Below are 21,341 nucleotides of genomic sequence, written 5' to 3'. Positions count from 1 at the left end.
AAATTGTGAATCCATAACCATTTTTTATGCACGTGTATTCACTGTATCTATCATATCAAGGTGCCACGGCCAAGACTGACTGTGGTATCTGAGGGGAAAGCACCAGCAAGTGACAGTGCAGGCACCGATCGTGTACCTAAACCATCACTGCATCATAATAATGCAGTATGCGGTGAAAGAGACTACAATCCCCAGCAAGTGACAGTACAGGCACCTGTCATGTAACTAAACCATCACTGTGTCATAATAGCACTGCAGTATGCCGTGAGAGACTACAACTCCCAGCAAGTGACAGTGCAGGGACAGGTTGTGTAACTTAAACATCACTGTGTCATTGTAGCACTGTAGTATGCAGTGAGAAAGACTACAACTCCCAGCATGTTCATTTCTTTATTTTTAACAATACTTTTTATTAATTTTTAACATCTGTAATTATACAATAAAATTATGTACATTTAGTTTACAAACGCTCAGATTTAGTTTCTCATCTTCCATTTTCAAATTGAAAGGATCACAAACAGCGTAAACACAAGAAAAAAAAAAAACCTATAATTTCCCAACTACCCTCCCTCTACCCAAACATGTAGGTTATAATATTTTAATTCCAGTGTTCACTTCTATCCTATCGCTCTCATAACCAATGTGACCCCTCGAACGTTGCAAGTCCTTATTTAATCTCTATACAATGTTCTGTCAGCATGAATCTCTCCCCCGTTTTCCCTCCACGTTCAGATCAATTAACTTCCACAATGTTCCACCCAAGTCTTCCAGTAGATACCAACTGGTCTGATCAAAGGGCTTCATGATTTTATGAAGTTCCTCCTTTGTATAATATTTGAGTAAAAAACCTTTCCATTTTATCGTAAGCGATTTTACACTTTTTCCTTTATCACGTTCTGCTTTCATCCTCTCCAAATGGAATATACAAAAATGGTCAAAATTGTTGGTACCCCTCGTTTAATGAAAGAAAAACCCACAATAGTCACAGAAATAACTTGAATCTGACAAAAGTAATAATAAATTAAAAATCTATGAAAATGAACAAATGAAAGTCAGACATTGCTTTTCTGCTTCCACAGAATTAAAAAAAAAATTAAACTCATGAAATAGGCCTGGACAGAAATGATGGTACCCCTGAAAATAATGTGACAAAAGGGACATGTTAAATCAAGTTGTGTCCACTAATTAGCATCACAGGTGTCTACAATCTTGTAATCAGTCAGTGGGCCTGTATATAGGGTTACAGATACTCACTGTGCTGTTTGGTGACATGGTGTGTACCACACTCAACATGGACCAGAGGAAGCAAAGGAAAGAGTTGTCTCAGGAGATTAGAAAGAAAATTATAGATAAGCATGTTAAAGGTAAAGGTTACAAGACCATCTCCAAGCAGCTTGATGTTCCTGTGACTACAGCTGCATATATTCAGAAATGTAAGATCCATGGGACTGTAGCCAACCTCCCTGGACGTGGCCGCAGGAGGAAAACTGGTGACAAATCAAAGAGATGGAGAATACGAATGGTAACAAAAGAGACATGGATAACTTCTAAAGAGATTAAAGGTGAACTTCAAGCTCAAGGAACATCAGTGTCAGATCGCACCATCCGTCGTTTGATCCAAAGTGGACTTCATGGGAGACAACCAAGGAGAACACCATTGTTGAAAAAAATCATAAAAAAGCCAGACTGGAATTTGCCAAACTACATGTTGACAAGCCACAAAGCTTATGGGAGAATGTCCTATGGACATGACTCGCCCCCAGGGCCGTGGGGCACTCGGCAGCCGGGCCTCTGGACGCCGGTTGGCGGGGACATCACGGTGGCTGGCCCGGTCCGTGACCCAGGGCGGTCAGTACAAAAAGAGAGGAAACTAAAATGTATAGAAAAGTTTGTGATGCCACCTGTGGTGTCTGGTGAGGATCACCAGCGCAGCAACAGTCCTCTGAGGCAGATGTTAGGGCAGCTCGTGATGGGATGGCTCCCTACAGGTGGAGCGGGCCTCAGGGCAGTGTAGAAATAAATGGAGGTGGTGCGCTGGGCGTTGTAGTGCAGGGAGGGAAATGGCGCCGGCGAAGGAAGAGACGGAGACAATTCAGTGCAGTCGTCCAGGTTTTTACTCACAGTTCTTTTAGGCAACCCACAAGTGCACGTTACAGGTGAAGGCCTCCCTCGTCGCGCTGCGTTCACCGGGCAGGGGTTCAGTCCTTCCTCAGGCAGCCTAGGAAATGCTTGGCAGAACCCCACTTTCTCGTGTTCCTACTGTGACCGTCTTCAGACTTGGTCCTTCTCCCTGCTGCCCTGCGCTGCCCACTCTCAATCCCACTCGGGTATGCTGAAGTCCTTCCTGTACGTCAGATCCGGGACCAACCTGACCCCCTGGGGATTAGAATGCGGCAAACGATCCCTCTGACACCTGGCAGATTCGGGGCGTAAGGGTGCCGTCCTGCACTCGCCATAACCCCTGGGATCTCTTTGTAGAACGGAGCCTACTCCCTGCTCCCCTCCGGGGCCTCTATTCTGGGCCCTAACCGTGGAGCAGAGCTCTTGATGAGCCTCTGCTCCCAGACAGTCCTGACTTACCGTCTGTCCTGTCCACACTCCTCCTCTTACTATCTGACCTATTCTAAGATGTCTTCTTTTTATATCTACTGTATCAGTGCTCCCTCTGACTGCTTCCTCCACCCACACCCGCTACATGGTTCCCCCTAACTTTGGGTTCCCCCCACTCCAGCCAGGGTCAGGGCTCAGCAGCTGCGCTCTGCATGTTGCCCATCCAGCCGGCCTGGAGCAGTGTAGTGTTGGATGCAGGTGTTTGGGGTTCCGTGCAGCACTCCTATCTTACCTGAGAGAAGGGAGACACCACACCTCTGGGTGAGGTGCAGTACCTCTGTGGCGACTGAACCCTCAGGGGTGCCACAGACAGATGAGACAAAAATAGAAGTTTTTGGCAAGGCACATCAGCTCAATGTTCACAGATGGAAAAATGAAGCATATCAAGAAAAGAACACTGTCCCTATTGTGAAACATTGAGGAGGCTCTGTTATGTTCTGGGGCTGCTTTGCTGCATCTGGCACAGGATGTCTTGAATCTGTGCAGGGTACAATGAAATCTCAAGACTATCAAGGGATTCTAGAGAGAAATGTGCTGCCCAGTGTCAGAAAGCTTGGTCTCAGTCGAAGATCATGGGTCTTGCACCAGGATAATGACCCAAAACACACAGCTAAAAACACCCAAGAATGGCTAAGAGGAAAACATTGGACTATTCTGAAGTGGCCTTCTATGAGCCCTGACCTAAATCCTATTGAGCATCTTTGGAAAGAGCTGAAACATGTCGTCTGGAAAAGGCAACCTTCAAACACGAGGCAACTGGAGCAGTTTGTTCATGAGGAGTGGGCCAAAATACCTGTTGAGAGGTGCAGAAGTTTCATTGACAGTTACAGGAATTGTTTGATTGCAGTGATTGCCTCAAAAGGTTGTTCAACAAAATATTAAGTTAAGAAGAACCATCATTTCTGTCCAGGCCTATTTCATGAGTTAAATTTTTTTTTTAATTCTGTGGAAGCAGGATTGAAAAGCAATGACTGACTTTCATTTGTTCATTTTCAAAGATTTTTAATTTATTATTACTTTTGTCAGAAACAAGTTATTTCTGTGACCATTGTGGGTTTTTCTTTCATTAAACGAAGGGTACCAACAATTTTGACCACTTGTGTAGCCTTCACTTGGCCGATTATCCCTTTCCCATTTGGAATAGAATCAATTAACGAATGTTTTAACAAACTTCTTTTGGCTATTAGACAGATTGTATGGCATATTGGGGTTAGGACTTTTCCCTTGCTTTCTTTCATGGTTGTAGTGACTTCTTAAAGCGAAAAGTCTTTTTCTAAATATAATAGTGCTTCCTCTGGGACTGTGGGTAATTTATTCTACTGTAGATATGATTTAATTTTGTTGCGGAGTAATTGCACTGGGAGGTCTTTAAAATGCCCAGCTATATTGTAAAGAGATTTGTAATATTCACTAAAGCTTGTAAGTACTGTATATCTCTGGTACTGTGGACTTTCTTCTCCTTCGAGTTTTTAATGAAAGGAATATATGTGTTTGGATTACGTGGGTGGATAGCTCTGGCCAACAGTTTACCACTTTTTTCCCCAAGTGGTAAAAGCGACTTCTAATTCGCTCTCTAAAACATCGTGCTTTCTGGTCTAAGTAATTTTTGCCTGGTTGTAGAAAGATGTGAGAATGTGTTCGCGGATAAATCTTGTTTATGTTGGGTTTCGAGTTTAAGGATCTGTGCAGATAGTTTAACTATTTCAGCAGCTGGCTCTTTTTTTAGGCGTGCTCCACGGGATATAAACACACCCCTTAAGACACTTTTCAACACTTCCCATTTAAAAGATGGGGATGTAGAGTCTCCACCATGGTCGGCCATGAAATTATTTATTGCTTGTTCTACTTCCGACTTACACAAGGAGTCCTGGAGTAGGTTTTTGTTTAAACGCCATGAGAAGCCTGGTCTAACATGGGTTTAATAGGATCGAGAAGTATATGGGAGCGTGGTCCAACCACAGTATCGACCCCAGCTCTGCCTCTATTGGTAGATCTAACAAGCTATGCGAGACGAAGAAATAGTTAATTCTGCTATAAATGGTATGTGCCTGTGAGAAGAAACTAAAATCTTTAGTGTTGGGGTGAAGGGCCCTCCAGACATCAACCAGTCTTAAGCTGTGCATCTGTTTCTTTATCTGTTGTATAGAAGTTAGGGGGTATTAAGACTTACCCGAGGGGATATCTATTGTAGGAATCATAGGGAGGTTGAAATTGCCCCCGAGTATCACAGGAGAGGAGACAGCAAACTTTTCTAAGAGCCTCTTACATTCTGCGCCAAATTTCCGTTGCCCTTGATTTGGAAAATATACGTTAGCGATGACAAGTTTGAGCGCAGCCCAGGAAATTTGTAGGAATATATATCTGCCCTCTATATCTGTTAAGGAGTCCAGGACCTCAGGCATAAAAGATTTATGGAAAGCTTTAGATTTGGAATTTGGGTTGTGACTATGGAACCACCTGGGATAATATTTTCATGTACATTGTGGTACTTCCCCAGTTTTGAAGTGTCTCTTGGAGCATTAAAACTGAGACCAGCTTTTTATGATTTGAGTATAGAACTTGTCTTCTCTTTTGTGGTATATTTAGCCCCTTTACATTAAAGGAGCAGAATTTTATTTTATCCATAATCTTTGAATTTTCCTGGTGCCTGAGATCCTGGACACCAATCCGGAGGAGAGATCAGGGAAATTACGGTGAGGGTAGGTAGGAGAGTATGTGGGTGAGGAGGAAAAGGAGAGAGATAGAAACAGAGGGATAAGAAGTTAGAGTAAGTGGTGAAGAGGCTTGAACACCGGGTGTCAAGCGCCATTGGTGCTGGTATTGTTAGCTGTTTCTACATACGCATCAAGAAGGGAGATAGGAAGCCGAGGACGAGTCAACGTTCACGCCATGCTCCCCCTCCACCAGATATGTTTCAGAGACATATTAAAACTACTATTGTCTTAACCTGTTGAATAAGAGATAAATTTAAAAGTGGATCAGATCCCTGTATAAGCAGGAGATTGTAAGATGCATCTATAACTGATCAAACCTTGCTATTCATAACCACCGACTAGTGAATGCTCTTCCAACATGACAATTGAGGGAAATAATGGGTGGGTAGTCATTGCAAGGCCCCATCATAAAAAATACCACTTCCATATAATAAGTATATGGTGAACTAGGATGTAACTGAAACTTTTCAAAATTCACATAGTAACATATAGGCATTTTATCAAATAGAAAGTCCAGGCAAATTCATTGGACTATGTATGATCCCCTTCTCGTGGTAAAAATAAGCCAGGGGAGGTAGATGAAAAAGGGGAGAAGAGCATTAGCAGGAGGAGAGATGCCTTTTCAGGTCGCGTTGGAAGATGCCCCATGTCTTTTCTGTTTTTTAGCCTGTTGAACTTTGTGGAGAAAGGATTACCAGCTTCATGAATAGTTCAAAAAATAGGTTTCTTTATTGTGAAAAAAGCTCTTTAAAAACAGATTCCATAGTCACATAGTATAGCCAGGGCAACGCGTTTCGAACGCTAAAGATGCGTTCTTTGTCAAGACTGGCTTGCAAATGGCATACCCATGGTATATAAACCATTGTTCACCAATCGCGTACAAAATGAAATACAAAATAAGTTTTTCAATGCCAAAGACCTAAAATGAGGATGTCTCTCTATTATGCTGCTCAATAAAATGTCTGGAGGCACAAGAAATGTTATGATTAGTGACATTAAGAATATCAGAAAGATGTTCTGCCACTCGCTGTTTTAATTTTCTTATAGTGCATCCCACATATAACAGATCGCAACTGGCACATCTTATGATGTAAACCACATAATTACTGTTGCAATTCAGATAACTTTTTATATTGTGTGTTTCACCAGAATCAGCATTAGTGAAGTTTTTAGTGATTTTTACATAGCGACAAATGCCGCATCTGGTGTAACCACACTTGTAAAACCCTTTACACTTAAGCCAGGTATGCCATTTTTGTCGATTATTTGGGCGACTAGATGCCAATAGCCCCCCTATTGTTTGGTTTTTTTTGCCACCACCAAAACTCCAGAATCAAGAATTTTAGATAATACAGTATCTTCATATAAAATAGGAAGATGTTTCAGTATTATATTTTTAATCAGTTGAAATTGTGAACTATATCTAAAGGAAATAACATTTCGATTTTTATGTGCTGTAGTATCATTACGATTAATCCTTGCCCTAGACAGATCAATTAGATCCAGTCTATTTTTACTGTCCACAATTTTTTCTGCTCTCTTTAAAGACCAATCCGGATAACCCCTTGATTTCAATTTATTTTTATACCTGATGAATTCTTCATCCAATTTATTTGCATTGTTACAGTTACGTTTGATTGTCAGTTCCCCCACAGGTATAGCTTTTATAGTATGGCGCGTATGTCCGCTTTTGGCATGTAGAATGGTATTCCCAGATATGGGTTTGGAAAATGTGGAAGTAGTGATGGAACCGTCAAGAATCTCCAATTTTAAATCAAGAAATGATATACACTTAGAATCAAAGGTGTAAGTGAAAGAAAGATTGAATTCATTGTTATTTAAATACTTGATGAATTCTGGTATGGCAGACACATCCCCACTCCAAATATTTTATTGAGCAGCATAATAGAGAGACATCCTCATTTCAGGTCTTTGGCATTGAAAAACTTACCTTTGATCCTCGGGGCGGGGATAATAGGAGACGCCTACTTGATCGAGAAGCATTTTGGATTTATCATCTGAACACTTGCCAACCAAATGGACTAAATTTATGGAGGGAACTACTGTTCCATTATAGCGAGTAACTTTTCTATGCATATGTGATTTCTTCTTTGTCATGTGATTGTTTTTACTATGCATATACTCTGCAAATTGGTTTTACATTTTTGTATGCAAATCTATGTATCATGTGACTTCCATTTTGTATGCGATTGGTGAACAATGGTTTATATACCATGGGTATGCCATTTGCAAGCCAGTCTTGACAAAGAACGCATCTTTAGCATTCGAAACGCGTTGCCCTGGCTATACTATGTGACTATGGAATCTGTTTTTAAAGAGCTTTTTTCACAATAAAGAAACCTATTTTTTGAACTATTCATGAAGCTGGTAATCCTTTCTCCTTATGCTGTGGAACTACTGCGAATGGTTCATCGCACCTATGCTTCAGGACGTCATTGCTCAGGTGAGCTGGTGTTACCTTATTACTACTCCACTGTTGAACTTTATCACCGTGCACTCCTGAGAACTAATTCTAAGTTGGAAAAAATTATGCTTATTTAAGCTTATTTTTTTGGACATTTCAAAAAAATATATATATATTTTTTTTCTTCACAAAGACGTCTTGTAATAGTCCAAATATGACTGATATAAATTAAAATAGAGCTCGCAAAGCAGTGGAAGTATTTTCGTTGGACACAAATTCCAGCAGTAGCTTACCAACAGAATTATCTGATGAATTTCATGACATAGAAAAAATAATTATGAGTGAAACAAAAATATGGTGGGATCATAAAACCCTCGAAAATTATGTTTCTAAAAACATGATACCTAGAGGACTTCGTTTAAAAAAAGTACCAACTACAGTTTATTCCCCTGCTTTTGTCAACAAGTGGAATCAAGCACTTTCAGACTGTTCTATAGTGCTGATCAAACTGATTATTGCAGAGGAAGAATTAAAATTGTCAAAATTAAACACTGATATTGAATCCCTTAAAAATTCACTCAAAGAGCGTTTTGATAAAACTATTTTTGAGAACAAAATGCAAAACATATATGTCAATGTCTCGAAGTTAGAAGAAGTTATTACTTTGAGAAAAAAATCTAAATTCATCAGAGATAATAATGACTACCAGCTGGATCAGGTGTATGAATGGCGAAGGTGGGAAAAAGTCCTCACACCCAGATCAATACTAAAACATACACCTTCCTATAATAATAAAAAAAACTCCACAGAAATCACATGTCAGTTTTAGTTCATCCGATCCAGATATATGGGATAGTAACACTAATGACTCAGATTCCAGTCACTTAACTAAGGATTTTTCCTATTACCAGAATATAAAAAAAAAAGCAGAAGAAACGCAAACGAGGTGGACGGAAACATTCCAAGCACCTCAAGAATGACAACTCGCTACAGAAAGTAACATGTGATTCATCCCCTATAAAAGAATGTCCTGAATTTATCCAAATACCAGCTCACAAGTGAACAAATACAAGTTCTATCCTATGGACTGAATTTTGCACCCGATAGAAAATTTGATCTCTTTGGGACCTTGAAAGATGTCAATAAATTTGTAAGAAACCTGACGGTAAAAAGACATTTTTTTGATGAGACTGAATCTGCACCTAACAATATAGATCATGACAAAATAACTAAAGAATTTCGGACTCTAAATTTTCAGGAACAATCAGCATTGCTACACCTTCAAGATTTGGAAAAGGAAAATTGCTCCTCACAACCTAGCATCAATTCAGCAGAGTTTTTTTCAGGGCGGAATCCTTTTTTCTATCCTATACAATCGAGAACGGGAGCAATGGATACATTTCAGGAAACTATTCAACGTGAACTTAAAAAATCTCCATATGCAGGTGGAAAATAACAGCTCAAAAACTAATTTGAACAAAAAACAAATGAAGGCATTACAGGAACTAAAACGGATGGAGGATGTCATTATTAAGATGTCAGATAAAGGCGGACTAGTAGTAGTTATGGATGCAGACATGTATCACAACCAAATGTTGGAGCTTTTATCTGATACAACTACTTACAAAAAAATTCCATCAAATCCCTCCACAGATTACAAAATAACAACCCATGCTATAATAAACAAAGGTTTTGTTTTGGGGGTTATTACAGCTAAACAAAAAGATTTTCTCATTGTTGAGCATCCCATGCTACCACTTTTATATGATCTACCCAAGACACACAAGGGCATCAATCCCCCCCCAATGAGGCCAATCATTTCTAATATTAATTCTGTTACAGAGCATCTTGGTAATTGGATGGATACATTATTTCAACCGTTAGTGCAGAGATCTGCAGGTTTTCTTAAAGATTCAAGAGACGTTCTGGACCAATTAACAAATATCACATGGCAGGAGGGATATACATGGTTGGGGTGTGATGTAGTGTCTTTGTACACAAGTATACCATATGTCGCTCTGCAAGCATTGGATTTCCATCTTAATAGGTATAGTAACTATACCTTGGATTTAATTATCTTTTTTGTCTTGTACACAATATCTTATGACTAATAATTTTTTTATGTACAATCAGGAATTTTATCTCCAATGTAGAGGAGTATCCATGGGATCTAGCTATTCTCCATCGTTGGCAAATATGGTAATGTCCCATTGGGAATATGTTGCATTGTACACCTTCGCCAATCCATGGGCTCGTGATGTTTTCTGACATGGCAGATACATCGATGATTTGATCTTTATTTGGAGTGGGGATGTGCCTGCCATACCAGAATTCATCAAGTATTTAAATAACAATGAATTCAATCTTTCTTTCACTTACACCATTGATTCTAAGTGTATATCATTTCTTGATTTAAAATTGGAGATTCTTGACGGTTCCATCACTACTTCCACATTTTCCAAACCCATATCTGGGAATACCATTCTACATGCCAAAAGCGGACATCCGCGCCATACTATAAAAGCTATACCTGTGGGGGAACTGACAAGAATCAAATGTAACTGTAACAATGCAAATAAATTGGATGAAGAATTCATCAGGTGTAAAAATAAATTGAAATCAAGGGGTTATCCGGATTGGTCTTTAAAGAGAGCAGAAAAAATTGTGGACAGTAAAAATAGACTGGATCTAATTGATCTGTCTAGGGCAAGGATTAATCGTAATGATACTACAGCACATAAAAATCGAAATGTTATTTCCTTTAGGTATAGTTCACAATTTCAACTGATTAAAAATATAATACTGAAACATCTTCCTATTTTATATGAAGATACTGTATTATCTAAAGTTCTTGATTCTGGAGTTTTGGTGGTGGCAAAAAAAGCGCAAACAATAGGGGGGCTATTGGCATCTAGTCGCCCAAATAATCGACAAAAACGGCATACCTGGCTTAATTGTAAAGGGTTTTACAAGTGTGGTTACACCAGATGCGGCATTTGTCGCTATGTAAAAATCACTAAAAACTTCACTAATGCTGATTCTGGTGAAACACACAATATAAAAAGTTATCTGAATTGCAACAGTAATTATGTGGTTTACATCATAAGTTGTGCCAGTTGTGATCTGTTATATGTGGGATGCACTATAAGAAAATTAAAACAGCGAGTGGCAGAACATCTTTCTGATATTCTTAATGTCACTAATCATAACATTTCTTGGGCCTCCAGACATTTTATTGAGCAGCATAATAGAGAGACATCCTCATTTCAGGTCTTTGGCATTGAAAAACTTACCTTTGATCCTCGGGGCGGGGATAATAGGAGACGCCTACTTGATCGAGAAGCATTTTGGATGTATCATCTGAACACTTGCCAACCAAATGGACTAAATTTACGGAGGGAACTACTGTTCCATTATAGTGAGTAATTTTTCTATGCATATGTGATTTCTTCTTTGTCATGTGATTGTTTTTACTATGCATATACTCTGCAAATTGGTTTTACATTTTTGTATGCAAATCTATGTATCATGTGACTTCCATTTTGTATGCGATTGGTGAACAATGGTTTATATACCATGGGTATGCCATTTGCAAGCCAGTCTTGACAAAGAACGCATCTTTAGCGTTCGAAACGCGTTGCCCTGGCTATACTATGTGACTATGGAATCTGTTTTTAAAGAGCTTTTTTCACAATAAAGAAACCTATTTTTTGAACTATTCATGAAGCTGGTAATCCTTTCTCCTTATGCTGTGGAACTACTGCGAATGGTTCATCGCACCTATGCTTCAGGACGTCATTGCTCAGGTGAGCTGGTGTTACCTTATTACTACTCCACTGTTGAACTTTGTGCCATCTTGGAGGTGCATCCAGGAGTTGTGGAGTCTGTGGCCATTCAGGAAGGTCTATCATTGGAAGTTCAAAAGTTCCAAGAAAATTGGCCAGATCTCCAATTCGTCAAAATATGGCCATTTTCCTTCCCTTAAAAGCTATCAGTTGAAAGGGGTAACCCACTTGTAGGGGATGTCCTTTTCTTTTAGGTCTGATAATAGTGGTTTTAGCGCTCTTCGTAGTTGTAGCATACGTCTGGAAGCAGTAAGATTCGATGGTCAGCATAATTTATGGTCCCTTTTTGTCTCGCAGCAGTCATGATGGCTTCTTTGACTTTATAGCAGGGCTGTGGAGTCGGAGCCCATTTTGGTGGAGTCGGTATAAAATGGACCAACTCCGAATCCTAAAATATATAATAAATTGGGTACAGTAGTTCAATGCAGTGTGTGGGGAAAACTTTTTCATAAGAATTTGGGAAAGTTATGAAATGTCCTATAAATGGCTGTCCTATTCCTGATCTAAGGGTCTAGACTATTAGCTGAGATGAATCTGTGCTACAGTAAGTTTATCACTTAAACATGAGCCATGTATGAGGGAGTCTGAGTCGTAGAGTCGGCGTCATGGAAATTGAGGAGTCGGAGGTTTGTCTTATAGACTCCACAGCCCTACTTTATAGTAATGAACTCTGCAAATAACGTCTCTAGGGCGTGTTTATGGTGATGGTTTGGGGCCCAAGGACCTGTGATTACGATCAAACTCTATTGAATTTGCTTCATTGTCATCTAGTATGTCCAGAAACAATTTCTGCACTGTGGAATAGAGTTCTGACATGCTTATAGCTTCTGGCAAACCAAGTATACGGATATTATTTCACCCATTACAATTTTCCAGATCCTTTAATACAGATGATATGTCCTCCAACTTGAGAGTACGGCTAGTTATAATATCTCTGTGGGCTTGTAACTCTTGAAGAATATCCTCCTGGGATTTCTCAACTTCCTCGATTCACGAGGTGAATTCTGTTTTCAGATTGTGGATTTCTTTTTTAGAAGAATTTTCTAGTCAGCACACAAACCCCTCTAGGTGTTTTTAGTGGGTAATGCTTTTATGTATTTGCTTAGTTCAGATATGTTCATGTCATCAGCAGGATCACTATCCCCTTCATATTCTTCCGTTAGTTTTGGAGGGGAACTATGAGAAATCAGAGATGAAGAGCTGTTACGGGGAGTTGCTAGTGTCATTGTGGATCTCGTGTTTCTGACCTGAGGATTTGAGTGTAAATAACGCTTCATTCCTTCAGAGGTACTGTCTGGGTTTGTGTTTTGCCCAGTCGCCCGTCTGGGTTTGCCCATATGTACCTGTGGCGATATTTACTTATAGGTGGTTCTGGGGGAGCATGGAGAACAGGGTGACTACCCCATCTGTCATACACCTTCATCTGCAAGCCTTCCCCCGTTTAGATGCAATTTCTAGTTCATTTAGGGACGTGGACAGGGTCTTTCTTATGCCCTTTATACCTTGGGTGCTGTTTGTATTGTTTATCGTGGTGTTTATGGTGGTAAGAGACAGACTTTGTGCATCTTCCTCCTTTCTAGTATGGCGATCTATCCCTTTGCAGATAATAAAGTAGTCCCAAAGACTTCTTATGACTCGCCTAAGTATTGTACCCTAGTTCCCCACTGTGTGTGGGGTCTGGATGGAATAGGGCTTCTGAGGGATTAGGAGGAGAGGGCGAGTGGGGGGCAGCAAAAGGTGGTGTGCGCGGGGGGGCCTCGGCTTCTGAGCCCAGGGGACTCGCTCACTGCGTCAGCTCCAAGCAGCTGCAGCGCGTGTTTCAGAGCAAGATGGGCGCAGTTGCTGACTCTGGATCCCTCCACCTGCTAACACTCCGGTACCTTCTAGCTCTCAGGTCTCCGGACGGTCCACGACAGTCTCCCGAGGAGCAGGGCACCAGAGTCTAGTCCACCGCCAAACTGCCGTCCCCATCGGGATCCACCGAGCTCACCCGGGGCCAGGTGCAGGAAGGGGCCTCCCTCAAAGATGGCGCCTTCTCTCCCGGACTCCCGTTCGTCTCCTCTCTCTGCCGGCGTCTGGACACCACGAGGGACCACTCGGTGATCGCCCTAAGTTCAAGGGGGTCTGCAGACACCGGGTAGGACCCAACGTTTGACTTTTAGGAGCGGACAGGGCTCTGGAAAGGGCAAAGTTGGAGGAATAGATCCAAGGCACGTCAGCTCAGGTAGACACTCAGTCCACGCCCCCCTAATAGCTGAATTTATCTTTTCCACTTCTACATGTTTTAGGAGAACTGGTATTATCTGTAATGGATACATAAGTTTTGAAATACTTATTATTAAAAGGTGTATCCTTCCCAATAAATTCAAAGGCAGACTTTACCATCAATTCCTGTTGTATTTTAGATATAACTGGGGGGAAATTTAAATTATAGTGTGACTCCGGTTTTCTACCTAATTTGATACCCAAATACATGATATGTGTTCTAGCTGCCGGGATACCACATATTTCTCTTCTTCCTGTAGTATTTCTGTTTTTGTCTGATAATTGTAGAACTTCGCATTTACTTTTATTTAAGGTGAACCCTGAGAATCCACCAAAAACTTCTAAGAGATTCAATACTTCTAGCAAATCCCTCTCCACATCTGCCATATAGAGTATTATGTCATCCGCAAAGTATGAGGCTTTGATCCCCCTACTTTTATCCCTTCAAATACCTCATATTATTCCATGTAGCATGCGAAGGGTTCTAGTGCTAAATCAAATATGAGCGGTGGCAAAGGACATCCCTGGCGTGTCCTTTTTCTAGCAGGAAGCTTAATGAGAGATGTCCAGGGGTTCAAATTTTTGCTGTTGGATTTGTACAAATCCAACAAAGCTTCTGAAATTACCCGTCATCCCTACTTTGTCTAGTACCTATCCTTTCCAGTTCCATTTTACCTTGTCAAACTCATTCTCTGCGTCTAATGTAACTAGCACCAGTCTATCACTCCTATTCTCTCTACTTTTTCTTGCGTCTAAGGCTAATAATGTCCGGCTAATATTTGTGACTTTATTTTTACACACTGCTGTTTTCCTCACTGAATTACTAGACAGATCTGCACCAAAACCACACAATGCAAATTTGCTGTTGTGGATTTTATTGCGGATTCTTACTAATTTGCTTTCTATGGAAATTCTCCACAAAATTTCTTCTCCATTTGAACAGATCCTTAGGCCTCATTCAGACATCTGTAGTTTTGTTGTTTTCTAGTACATTAAAAAAAAACAACGGACTGATTTTCATTAAAGGGATGAATCAGAATTTTATCAATCTTTGTTACTATATGCAAAAAAAAAATATGGATATGTGAACTGCCCCATAGAAGATAAAGGGTGCGTATTCTGTCTGTCAACAACATGGAAGTAACGCGGATGTAAGAAACAGACGTCTGAATGAGACCTTCACCCACAAGATTATCTACCAATAGTGCAGCTCTCAAGCCATACATAGCACTCACAGAGATGCTCCTCCTCAACACATATGTTTCTATAATCTATAAAGTATCCTCCTCCTCCCCACACATTGCACACACTACATATACATTTACAATAAAGCTGCACCCATAACATAAATTTATAGAGGATAAAACTGCCCCACACATACCTCATATAGCATATATAGCCAAGTCCCCATACATAGTATATAGCAAAGTTCCCCTCTTCCATGTATAGCATATATAGCCAAGTCCCTCATGCATAGTATATACTACCAAGTTCTCCACGTGTAGCATATTGTCATGCAACGTGTGGGAAAGACTTAGTGCAACACAAAGGAAAGAGGGAAAGGGAGCCCAGACTCTAGGGAAAGGGGGGAAGTGGAGACCTCCTAGGTTGATCTAGCGTCACCCTGTCTTTCCCTGGCGTATGGCTAAGGCTAGGGAAGGGAAGAGATGAGCACTAGTAGATCTCCACTAAACACTATAGAAAACAAGGGTAGACAAACAGATGGAAATTGCTTAGCTTAGCTTTAGACGACTCCATACAAATGCGCATACGTCCTCAAGCTCCAGAGAGGATGAAGTACTGCTCTTGCTAAAGCCTTCACAAGTAGTAATGAATATAACCGGCACCTCCCTCTGAGACACAGCAGGTATTTATATACCCAGGCAGGATGTTAATTAACCAGAGGAAGGTAGCTGCTGGGTCCTAGACACAGCCTCTAAGAAGATGTCTGTAATGCCAAACGTAGAGATCTCCTGCAACCAACTGCAGGGCGACTGTCTGTCACTTCTGACACATATATAGCCAAGTCCCCATCCCCTATACATACAGTAGCATATACAGCCAAGTTCCCCTCCTCCACATATAGCATATATAGACAAGTCCCCATCCTCCACATATAGCATAGATAGCCAAGTCCCCATCCCCCATACATAGTGTATACTGCCAAGCTCCCCTCCTCCACATATAGCATATATAGCCCAGTCCCCATCCCCCATATATAGTTTAAACAGCCAAGTTCCACTCCCCCACATGTAGCATATATAGCCAAGTCTCCCTCCCCCACACATAGCATACAGTATAGACAAGTCTCATTCCCCCACACATAGCATACAGTATATAGAAAAGTCCTCCTCCCCACATCTAGCACATATAGCTAAGTCCCCCCTCCCCCACACATAGCATACAGTCTATAGTGAAGTCCCCCTTCCCCAAACATAGCATATATAGACAAGTCCCACTCCCCTATAAATAGCATACAGTATATAGACAAGTCCCCCACCCCCCACATATAGCCACGTCCCCCTCCCCCACACATAACATATAGTATATAGACAAGTCCACCTCCTCCACACATAGCATATATAGCTAAGTAACCCCCCACACACATAGCTTACAGAATATAAACAAGTCCCCCTACCCCACAGATTGTATACTGTATACTGACAAGTCCCCCTCCCCCACATATACAAGTGTTTCTCAGTAAATTAGAATATCAAAAAGTTAAAGGGGTTTTCCCACGAACAAAAGTTGATTGTAATCAATAGATCTTGGAATGATAATAAGTTCCACAACGGGATGTGTTTAAATAAAATGTTCCTGTGCTGAGATAATCTTATAAATGTGTCCCTGCTGTGTACTGTCTAATGGCTGTGTCTGACCGTACAGGGATATGGTCTGATCATACCACATCTCCTGGGCGGGGAGCAAAAGAGAGTATATAGAAACCACAGCATGGGATGGCAAATGATTCTTTCTTTGAAGCAAGACAGGAGCTCCTAAGAGCACCGATCCTAGGCTGTTGCCTAGTAACCCCAGCCCTCTCCCCAAACTGCTAGGATCGGTGCGATCGCCGATCAAATCAATCGCACCGATCACAGGGGGACTGCGCAGTAACAGGGCGGTCACGGGGTGGTGACCGTCTTGTGACCTGCCTGTTACCTCCCCATGACCCCCTGTGATGTCATATATCCCCCAGCCAGCTCTGATTGGAGCGATCGATGATGACATCGATCGCTCCAATCAGAGTACCTGAACACAGGTGACAGGGCGGTCACAGGGCGGTGACCGGCTTGTGACCTGCCTGTCACCTCCCTGTGACCCCCTGTGGTGCGTGCCCAGGCCCCAGTCATCTCTGATTGGTGCGATCGATGTCATCATCGATCGCACCAATCAGAGTACCTGACCGGGAGGTGACCGGCCTGTGACCTGCCTGTCACCCCCCTGTGACCGCCCTGCAGATCCTCACACTTGGTGAAGATTTCTACAGAGCGGTCACGTCTGATCTGCGCTGTGCTGGGCCTTGTAGTGCCACAGAATCTTCTGTTACACTACAAGACCTTTCTCCTACCTGCTCCAGTCGCTGCTGCTGCTCTGGCATCCTGCTGCGGTCTCCAGGGTCCTGGATCTCCTGCTCCGGCGTCCTGCTGCTGTCTCCAGGGTCCTGGGACTCCAGCTCCTTATCCTGCTGCTGCGGATCCTGCTCCAGAGCCTCTTCCAAAACCTGCTGCTGATCCTGCTGAAAGAAGAACAGAGAAGACTTTGGTAAGTCCATCTCTGTTCTCCCCTCATCCACCCCTCTCCCCCCCTCCTTTTACCCCCAATCCTCCTCTCCCCCAGTTTTGTTTTTTTTTTCGTGCGTCCTGCAGCGACCGAGCGCTGAGCAGTGTCTACGTCACTGATCAACGTCCGTGCTCGCTGCATTTCAGGACTTTTTCTTGTCCCTGTCAATTCTCCCCCCCCACCTTTGCACCACATCCGCACACACACCCAGCAGCTGCCGAGAGTTGATTGGTGACGTAGTTCACCGATCCGCACTCGTGCTCGCTGTTTGCACCACCTACGGTAGCTCCTTTTTTTCTCTTTTTTTTTTCAGAAAAAAAAAGTTCACACCAAGAATACTGACACACACACACTCTAAATAAAGTACTGACACACACGCACCACATACACGAGAAAAAAAAAATGTCCGGCTCATCCCAAACTCGCTATTCAGTGGAGGAGGCATGCGCTATTGTTGCCTCCGACACTGAGACTGACAGCGAGGGCAGGATCCCACATTTTGTTACTTTTCCGACGCCTCATCGTCCTCTTCTTCCTCCTCTTCCTCCTCAGGTGACGCTGGACCGCCCCGCAGTCGTCGCAGGAGAGATGTTCCAGCACCTCCCACTACTGATCCCGTATGGACCTTGCCCCCCAAAAATTTTGAGCCACTGATTCCTGATTTCGTGGCGGAATCAGGAATCAAGTTTGACACCACCGGCCTCACAGAAATAGACTTTCTCAAAGTCTTTTTCTCTGAGGATTTTATAAATCTCATGGTGGGCCAAACTAATTTGCATGCTCATCAATTTTTGGAACAAAACCCCTCTTCATCATTTTCTAACTGGTCTCCTGTAGACGCAGAAGAAATGATGAAGTTTTGGGGCCTGGTCCTTCATATGGGGATCCTGAAAAAAACAGAGGTTCAGCAATACTGGAGTGTTGACGTTTTGTATAACACTCCAGTGTTCCGAATGGTCATGACCCGGACACGTTTTGAGGCCATCCACAAGTTCTTGCATTACCAAGATAATGCAAGGTGTCCTGCACGCGATGACCCGAACTTTGATAGTCTTTTCAAAGTTCGGCCGGTCATCAAGCACTTCAACAACAAGTTTGGTGAAGTGTACGTGCCCCAAAGGGACATCCGCGTGGATGAGTCCTTAATTTCTTTTAAGGGGCGGCTTGGATTCCGGCAGTACCTGCCCAGTAAAAGTTCCAGGTATGGGATCAAGCTGTATAAACTTTGTGAGAGTACCTCAGGGTACACTCACAAGTTTAGAGTTTATGAAGGGAAGGACTCCCGGATTGAAACCCCTGAATGCCCCCCTGTTCTGGGAGTGAGTGGGAAAATTGTGTGGGACTTGGTGCACCCACTGCTGGATAAAGGTTATCACCTGTACATGGATAACTTTTATACAAGTATCCCGCTCTTCAAGTCCCTCTCTGCGCGACATACCGCAGCTTGCGGTACAGTCTGCAAAAATCAGAAAGGCCTCCCAAAGACGCTAATTGGGCAGCTGCTCAGAAGGGGTGAGAGCAGAGCCCAATGTAGTGACCACCTATTGGTGGTCAAGTACAAGGGATGTCCTTCTCTTGACCACCATACATGGTGATGGCAGCACCCTCAGCACTGTAAGAGGTTCCACTACACAGGTCGCCAAACCAGACTGTGTAGTGGGGTACAACAAGTACATGGGGGGAGTTGATCTCTCCGATCAAGTCCTCCAGCCGTACAGTGCTTTGAGAAAGGCCAAGGTATGGTATAAGAAGCTGGCTGTGCACATTGTTCAGACGGCAATGCACAATGCTTTCCTTCTGTCAAAATGTGCAGGCCAGACTTCTGCGTCGTATCTTCACTTTCAGGAGACCGTTATCAAGGCCCTGATATTTGGCAGTGGTGGCGGAGCGGACCCCACTACTTCTGGAACTGAAGGACCTCGAATTGTACCGGGCCAGCATTTCCCGGGGCAGATCCCTCACAGCGGAAAAAAAGATAAGTCACAAAAGAAGTGCCGAGTGTGTTACCGAAGGGGAATACGCAAGGACACCATTTACCAATGTGACACCTGCCCCGACAAACCTGGCCTCTGCATGAAAGACTGCTTCAAAAGGTACCATACTTCCATGGACTATTGAATTAATTTCTGACGTATTTCAACCTGACGAACACTACACAGCTGAAGTAGTGTTTGTCAGGTTGTCCTACACAACTGGCGTATAACACTACATTATAAAATTGACAAATCAGGTATTCGTTCCAAAAAGGGGGCACTTGTTGGGCATTTCCACTGTTTAGGCACATCAGGGGCTCTGAGAACGTGACATGACGCCCGCAGACCATTCCATCAAAGTCTGCATTCCAAAGCAACACTCCTTCCCTTCCGAGCCCTGACATGCGCCCAAACAGTAGTTTTCTTCAACACATGGGGTATCAGCGTACTCAGGAGAAATTGCACAACAACTTTTGGGGTCCAATTTCTCCTAGTACCCTCGTGAAAATAAAAATATTGCGACTAAAAGAGCGTTTTTGTGGGAAAAAAAAGATTTTTTTTTTTTCACGGCTCTAAGTCATAAACCTTTGCAAAACACTTGGGGGTTCAAAGTGCTCACCACACATCTAGATAAGTTCCCTGAGGGGTCTAGTTTCCAAAATGGGGTCACTTGTGGGGGAGCTCCAATGTTTAGGCACACAGGGACTCTCCAAACGCGACATGGTGTCCGCTAACAAATTGGAACCATGTCGCGTTTGGTGAGCCCCTGTGTGCCTAAACATTGGAGCTCCCACACAAGTGACCCCATTTTGGAAACTAGACCCCCCCAAGGCACCTATCTAGATGCATAGTGAGCACTTGGAACCTCCAGGTGCTTCACAAATTAATCCGTAAAAATAAAAAAAGTGTTTTTTTTTCCACTTTTTCATTTTTAAGAATCAATTTGTGAAGCACCTGGGGGTTCCAAGTGTTCACTATGCATCTAGATAGGTGCCTTGGGGGGTCTAGTTTCCAAAATGGGGTCACTTGTGGGGGAGCTCCAATGTTTAGGCACACAGGGGCTCTCCAAACGCAACATGGCGTCCGCTAATTATTCAAGCAAATTTTACAATCAAAAAGTCAAATGGCGCTCCTTCCCTTCCGAGCCCTGCCGTGCGCCCAAACAGTGGTTTTTCCCCACATATGGGGTATCTGCGTGCCCAGGGGAAATTGCACAACAAATTTTGGGGTCCATTTTTTTCTTGTTACCCCTGCGAAAATAAAAAAAATTGGGTCTAAAGTAACATTTTTGTGAAAAAAGTTAAATGTTCATTTTTTTCTTCCACATTCCAAAAATTCCTATGAAGCACCTGAAGGGTTAATAAAGTTCTTGAATATGGTTTTTAGCACCTTGCGGGGTGCAGTTTTTAGAATGGTGTCACTTTTGGGTATTTTCTGTCATAAAGACCTCTCAAAGTGACTTCAAATGTGATGTGGTCCCCAAAAAAATGGTTTTGTAAATTTTGTTGGAAAAATGAGAAATCGCTGGTCAACTTTTAACCCTTAGGCTGTGTGCACACGATGCGTTTTTAATGCGTTTCCGCGGCGTTTTTGCAGCTGCGGAAACGCATTAAAAACGCATGGTAGAAGGGCAGCAATGTTCCCCAATGGAAATCCGCATGTGCTGTGCCCATGCTGCGGATTTTTCCGCAGCGTTTATGCTGCGCTCAAAAATTCGCAGCATGTCCAT

At 42.5% G+C, this 21,341-nt stretch overlaps 1 protein-coding gene across 1 annotated transcript in view; it reads right to left on the bottom strand.

The window, feature by feature from the left end:
• LOC141271947 (uncharacterized) overlaps nucleotides 1-21,341 on the bottom strand; it is a 208,897-nt gene that overhangs the window by 29,947 nt on the left and 157,609 nt on the right. The gene's annotated exons all lie outside the window — the stretch shown is intronic.

Source organism: Phyllobates terribilis, unplaced genomic scaffold (assembly GCF_046119375.1).
Source record: "Phyllobates terribilis strain yellow unplaced genomic scaffold, ASM4611937v1 Scaffold_5__5_contigs__length_657084704, whole genome shotgun sequence".
NCBI classification, from domain to species: Eukaryota; Metazoa; Chordata; class Amphibia; order Anura; family Dendrobatidae; genus Phyllobates; species Phyllobates terribilis.
This window is presented reverse-complemented; position numbering and strand designations above follow the sequence as displayed.